This window comes from Cornus florida, unplaced genomic scaffold, assembly GCF_030987335.1.
Source record: "Cornus florida cultivar Cherokee Brave unplaced genomic scaffold, ASM3098733v1 CherokeeBrave_3.0.0_Hap2_Chr01, whole genome shotgun sequence".
Taxonomy (NCBI): Eukaryota; Viridiplantae; Streptophyta; class Magnoliopsida; order Cornales; family Cornaceae; genus Cornus; species Cornus florida.
Window position 1 is genome coordinate 119,070,913 of NW_026775571.1, and position 7,312 is coordinate 119,078,224.

Below are 7,312 nucleotides of genomic sequence, written 5' to 3' on the forward strand. Positions count from 1 at the left end.
TAACTCGGGTTGGGGAGACCAACAAAACTTCTTGTGGCATGACATAGGAAATTCAACCCCACAATCTCATATGCAACCTTCAACCCAATGATCATCCTTTCCCGCCCTCTTCTCCTTTTCCACCGTCTCCATTGGATGAGCTAATTGTTGCTAACAAACAAATGATGGAGTCTATGCACACGCAAATGATGGACTCCAACAATCAACTATTGGCTTCCCTTGCTAGCATGCAATCCACAGTAGAGTCTATCAATCAAGTGGTACCATATCACCAGTCCCAAGTTAGTGCAATGATAGATGACCAAATATCTCAAATTCAACAAAGGATTAATGCTAAAAATCATGAAGAGGAGGAGACATTTTCATTTGAATTTATGGCCAATCCAAAAGAAAATTCTATGAATGATGAGATTACTCCTAGTAACTTTCATCATGAGAATGATCAAGTGGTTGTTACATGTGAAAATGATGAAATGGTGGTTAAAGATCAAAGTGTTGCCACACATCAAAATGAAGCAATTGTGGTTCAAAATGGGAAAAATAATGATGTAGAGATTGTCTACCCTACTCCAAAACAGCCCCTACATAATCCTTTGCTTGATGCACCTCCTTTAATGGAGGATCCTCTAAAAGCTTGTTTGGCTCATTTCAATTGTGAGGATTTTAATGTTGACAATTCCATTTCAGAGGTGAATTCTTTGCTTAATATTCATCCACATATTCATTCTTTTCCTTTGTCAACATCAAATGTATCTCTTTCTTGGGAGCTTGCATCTCATCCCATTCCCTCACTTGAGTTATCTCAAACTGTTGAGCCCGAACCACCGGATAAGTGTGGGGAGGATGTTGAAAGTTTGAAGGACAATTCTCCGGGCATTCCCATGCTAAATATGATTTTTCAAAACCCTTTGCTAGGTGTGCCCTCACTTGATCCATCTTCCCATAATCCAAATCAGCCCCATAGTCCAAAGTTCTTCATTGAGAAAGAAGAGTGGGTTGAGGTCTTTCCGTTACCTCTTTTCCACTTTTGTCTTCAAAGTCTTCCTCCTCCACTTTTAAAAGAATTATCCTATTTGGGGACCTATGACTCTCTAGAGAGACATGGTATAGGGTAAGGAGGACTAACCTGATCTCGGTGCGTCTAGCTATCGACGTTAAATTTAGCACCCTTGGGGAGCAATTCTTTCGACTTCAATGCCTCCCTAATGATCAATTGCCTGAGCCATGAAATTTTATAGGAAATGGTTAAGAAATGCCAAAATTTAACTTTCTCTGGAACTATCTTAAGTTGTGTTCCACATTTTTAGACTGACTTCTTAGACCTTCTCCACTCTTGTTTTCATTCCCGGAAGTTTCTGGCTCTATCAGGCAATTTTCTCGGACTTTCGACATGGCACTCACATGCATAGCCTCTCATCTTCAATGCATTGTTGGATCATGGTTTCTCAAAATCATCCATGCGTTGGAAAGGTGCTGCATTTTGAAAAACTTTCCAAATTGTCCATGCATTAGAAAGAAGTTGAAAAGTTTTCAAAATTTTCCATCCATGCATTACATTGGAATGAAAGTGCAAAGTTTAAATTTTTCCATGCATTGAATTAAAATGGAGTTGCAAAGTTTAAACAAAAAAAATATTTCCATGCATTTGAGATGATTGCAAAGTTTGAAAAAAAAAAAAAACTGCAAAGTTTAAAAACAAAATTTTCAAAATTTTCCATGGAATGGAATGAAGTTCATTGGAGGAAAATTGCACAATCTGAAAAATTTTCAAAATTTTTCTTGCATTGCAATGAAGTGTAGAGTTTGACAATTATCCATCCATGTATTGGATTGTATTAATTTGCAATGTTTCATTATTTTCCATGCATGCAAGGTGAAAATAATCCATCCATGCCTTGATTTGGAAGCATGTTGCAAGGTTTTATCAATTCTTCAGCTCTCAGTTGATCATGTATACATTCACAATGCATAAGAATGAGGCACCTAATGGAATGACATGCAAAGTTCATCTCTCAACCTCACTGCATAATGTTACAATGCATGCAAAAGTTCATCTCTCAACCTCAATGCTACTGCCTTCATTTCGAGCACTCTATTTCCTCTTTGGAGTGCTCGAAAGCTCTATGAAGCTTGCACAAAACCATTCCGAGGCTACTGCTTGTATTTTGAGCGCTCTAAGTCCATTTTCGAGTGCTCGAAATGTAAGCCTCTTCATTTTCCCGAGCTTACTGATCCAATTTCGAGCACTCGAATTGGCATTTCGAGTGCTCGACATCCCTCCATGCATGCATGCCACTTCAGCATCAAACCCCACCATGAAACCAGCCACCAACAAACCTCCCTCTCTCGGCAACTTCGAGCTCCATCACCATCTCTCTCTCGCCAACACACCCAACACTCACCACCCAACCAAACCCATGCAAGCTCACACCTTTAAACCAACCTTCTCACACTCAACCAACCTCTCTCTACACCACCTAAACCTCCATAACCACCACCAACACCACCCACCAACCTCAACCCCACCTCCCCATCCCCACATCATCCTCACCAACCCACCATCCACCACCCTCACTCTCGGCAACTCAAACCCAACAAACTTCATCCACACTCAACCACCAACCTTCCTTCTCCTTCTCACAACCCCCATCACCACCTCCACTCTCAGCCACCATGCAGCCATGCATGTCCCAACCATGCCCCCCACACCATGCCAACCTTCTCCACAACAAACCCACCACACCAACCCAAACCCACCCCTCTCTGCTGATTTCTAGAGCACTCGAACCTAAGTTTCGAGTGCTCGCCATTGCCCGGGCTCTCTCATGCAAACCAGCCGAGGCCACTGCCCCCATTTCGAGCACTCGACAGCACCCTTCGAGTGCTCGAACCAAGCCTCTCTCTCCCTCCCTTTTAAAACCCCAGCCCACCACTCTCACTCAACCTCATCTCCTCTCCTCAGCTGCCAACCCCTCTCCTCAACCAACCCACATCAACCCACAACCATGCATGCACAACCTTCATCTCAAACGCATCAACCTCACCTCATCATCCTCAACCCGCATCTCACCTCCCAAACCAACCACCATCCCTCTCGGCCTCACACCATTCAACCACCATCAACCTTACTTCACCACCCTCATCTCATCCCACCATGCATGCAACCCATAACTCACCACCACTTCCACCCCACATTTCCCACCATGCATGCACCTCTCCATACATGCTTCTCCATTTCCTTCCACTCCCCATGCCTGCTTACCCACCCATCCATCAATCTCTCATCCACATCTTCCGTTAACCACAAATAATGGGCCTTGTGTTCTCCATTGTTGGGTAAGTGTCTACTCTTTTTTTTTTCTTTTAATTTTTGATCCATGGAGGATGGGATTGCTTGTGTGAAGGATTTGTGATTGTTTGGGAGTTGTGTATTGCATTTGCAGGGCCAAATTTTTGGATTTTCTCATCTCTAATCAACCTTTGGCCCTCTTCCTTTTTGTCTTGCACACCACGTGTTTGACGAATTCCCTAAGCCAACTTTATCTCTCTAAATGCACGGCTTTTGGCATTCTTTTGCTATCCATTTTAAACTTGTGGCTAATGTGTGCCAATTTATGTTTTTGTATAGATTTCTATCTTTCAATAACATTCATGTTCGTATTATTTTTTCTGTTCCTGTTTTTCTTAAGAGACCTATGCTTTTACATGTATATTTTAGTTGTATTTTGATAGGTCTTCATGTCCAAGTTTGGGGGACGCAGTTGCGCACTCACATAGCTGAACATCTTCGTCTGTGTCACTCCACTTGGTATTATTGTTCTTTTACCCTCTTTGCGCTTATTTTGATTTACTTGTCTTCTCACATTGAGGACAATGTGACATTCAAGTTTGGGGGTGCATTTATGTATTTTTGGTTTACATTTTTGCTAAGCAATGATAATGGAATTTGAAACCTGTTGGAGATGAAAGCATATGTTTAAAACTTTGTGTATAGAAGCAGCTGATATTTTTGAAAATAAAGAAAATTTGAGTTGAAATGATCATGTAGATTCAAATTAGTCTGTATAAATGTCTCAATTAAATTCTCGCTGGATTTGACACTCTTTTAAGCTTCACAATGCACAGATGCACATTGGAAACTTAACTGTGAGGCATGCAACTTGATTGACCTTGACCTTGCCCTAGTTAATCTGATTTGATGAACCTAATGGATGAATACTTTTGGCATGAATCTAAAAAAAATAAAAATAAATAAACTTAGAAAGAAAGAAAATAATGATCAGTTGATGTTCGTAGCCTTTCCAACTCGAGTTATTAAGCCCTAGGAGTGTCTCTACACTTAGCACCCTAAAACCGTCTGGTTTGGGAGTTGTTGGCCTAACGCTTGCTACAGGGGTTGGTTAGAAAGCTTAAGGGACTTAAACATTGCACGGTCATTCAAAAAAAAAATAAACTGGAAATAAACATGGTTCGTTGGAGTTCGTAGCCTTTCCAACTTGAGCTATTAAGCCCTATGGAGTGTCTCTACACTTAACACCCTAAAGCCATCTGGTTTGGGAGTTGTTGGCCTAACGCTTGCTACATAGGTTGGTTAGAAAGCTTAAGGGACTTCAGCATTGCACAACCATTCTATGTTTCGCTTATGAGTTACAATAAATTGTCAATAAGCAACAAAAGTTCTCTTGTAAATAAAATCATGCCTTAGGGACCTCATTTAAAGGGGAATTCAATGATTTGAAAACTTGTGCTTTGGAATTGGAAAAGAAAGTAAAAGCCGCATGTTGAGAATCCAATTCACTTTCACTGAAGCTAGAGTTGATTTCCATTCAAGAGATGATAATTGAGTTATTTATATAGACTTTGATGTTGATGCATGTATGTGGAAATGTATTTAGCCAATTTTTGTATCAATGCTTCATATATGCAAGGTAGTTTTCCCAATGACCCCATCTCCAGTTTTTGTCTGTTTCAAGTTGTATTTGAGCTATGTATCTATATCATTTTACCATGGATGATATTTTTGTACTAGCATGCCCATGGTTGTCTTTTCATTGAAGTATTCATTGTAGTTTTGCTAAGGGACTAGCAAAATGTAAGTTTGGGGGTGTGATAAGTGCCGAATATTATATATTTAAGCGCCCTAAATTGCATTAGTTAAGTCCGCTGTTTGTTTAATTAAGTAGATTATCTTCATTTGTGTGTATGTATATATTTTCAGGTCCATTTGCCAAAAAAGGAGCAAAATCAAGGCTTTGTGGAGTTTTGGCCATCAAAAGGCACAAGGCTGAATTTCTGGCAGCAGTGGATCCTGAACTTTACTCGCCATTTTGACCTCCCTAACTCAAGAACTGGACTTCCATCATAACATGAAAGATTTAGAGCTCTGAATCAGCTTTCCAAATCTTCAAACGGTTTGTCATTCGGAGCTCGGAGCAGAGAGTTATGGCCTTGTTACCAGAGGCGCGCAGAACTGCCTGGCAGCAATGAAAATCTGCCTTGATCTTCATTTTCGACCAACTATCCTTGAGAATTGGATCTCCACCAAAACATAAAATATTTAGATCTCTGAATCAGCTTTCTAAATCTTCAAACGGTTCATCATTCGGAGTTCGGAGTGCAAAGTTATGACTGTTTAACCAAAGTAGGTCTGGGCGGAGCAAGTGAAGCATGGGCATTTTTACACTAAATTCGAGTGCTCGAGGCCTTGCTTAGAGTGCTCGAATTTTGGGCAGAATGCCCTTCGGAAATGGCTCATTTCAGCCCACTTGCACCTTGGTTTCTTCACTTTGCTTTCCTCTTTAATGAAGTGGTTGGAGATGTTGGTTGGTGACCTTTTGGTGGTAGATAAGGCAAGGAAGGCCACACATATCATTATCCCATATTTCTACAAGATTAGAGGAGAGAGAAGAGAGCAAGAAAGGGTGTGTTCTTGGAGCTAGAAGAGGGGAGCTCGAAAATGGAGGTCAAGGCTTTGATTCCTCCTTCCTCTAGTGCATCAATGGGTAACTAAACCTCCATCTAGGGAGGTGATGAAGCTCTACCTTGTAAGCATGTCTAGTTTTTGATTTATTTTGGGGAATGAAATGTATATTTGGCTAGTTCCATGGTCTAGAGCATGTTACAAATTGTAATGAAGATTTTGAATGTTTGAATGACTATGTTGATTTACATACTCTTGTCTTAGATTATTTAATCTCATAGTTGTATGGCTTATAGTTTCATAGTGACAATGGAACTAAGATTATGGAACGGTTTTAATGGCATGGTTTTGAGTAGCTTGTTAATCCATAGCTTAAGAATTTCTTTTGATGAGTTAATCTTGTGACTTGATATCATGTGCTTCCACCAATTGATTAATTGTTTGACAATCTCTAGCTTAGTGAGCATGTCTAGGGTTGCATCTTAGTTTAGGTAACTCAACCATGTGAAGCTTTGATAGGTTGTTCTTACTCTTTAATTAATTGAATTTCTTGAAGATATTATAGTAGTCATGTATTATTATATATCAAGGTCATTTCTACATTAATTCCCCAAATTAATCATATAATTAGCTTGTGTAGAGGTTTGGAGTGGACTCACTTCCCTAGACTTCCTTCTCTAAATCTTCTCTTTTAATCTCCTTCAATTTATTGTTTTATGCATTCTGAATTTGTAATTTAGTGACAAACAAAACAAACCCTCTATGAACACCCCTTATCACTCTAAAATGACTCTAGACACTTAGGTTGCCATAGATTAGCGCAGTCCCAGTGGTTCGACTTACCCGACCAATAGCCCTATTTTACAATGATTCGTGCTATTGCGAAGGTTGATGTTTAATTGACCAACCGATCAATTTTTGGCGCCGTTGCCGGGGACTGCAAACGGTTTAGCGACCAAGGTTCTAGGGTTAAATTTAGTTTGATTGTGAATACTGTGTTTTGTGAATATTTCTTGTGTGGTTTAACCTTTTTTGTGTTGTAAGTGAGATTCTAGGAACTCGAAGCTCGCCGTGGGAATGCTAGCAAATTGTAAGTCTAGAGGACCCCAGGTAAGTCTCGTGACTTCTAGTTTCGAATTGTGAATATCGTGCATGTGTTAAGCTTAGAAGTAATTAAATTGCAAGCCCTTGTCGAGGCTATTTCAATTGTTTTAAATTTCGTATTCAAGCATTGGTGCTTGTCGTGGCCATTTACATTTTTTGTCTTGATAATTGAGGAGAATGGGAACATTGTATGTGGAGGTTATGGTGATGAAGTGTTGTGTTGATTGCTTTGTGTGTTGTTGAATTACTCCTAGATGGAGAATAGTTATCTTCCAACTCAATTCTACA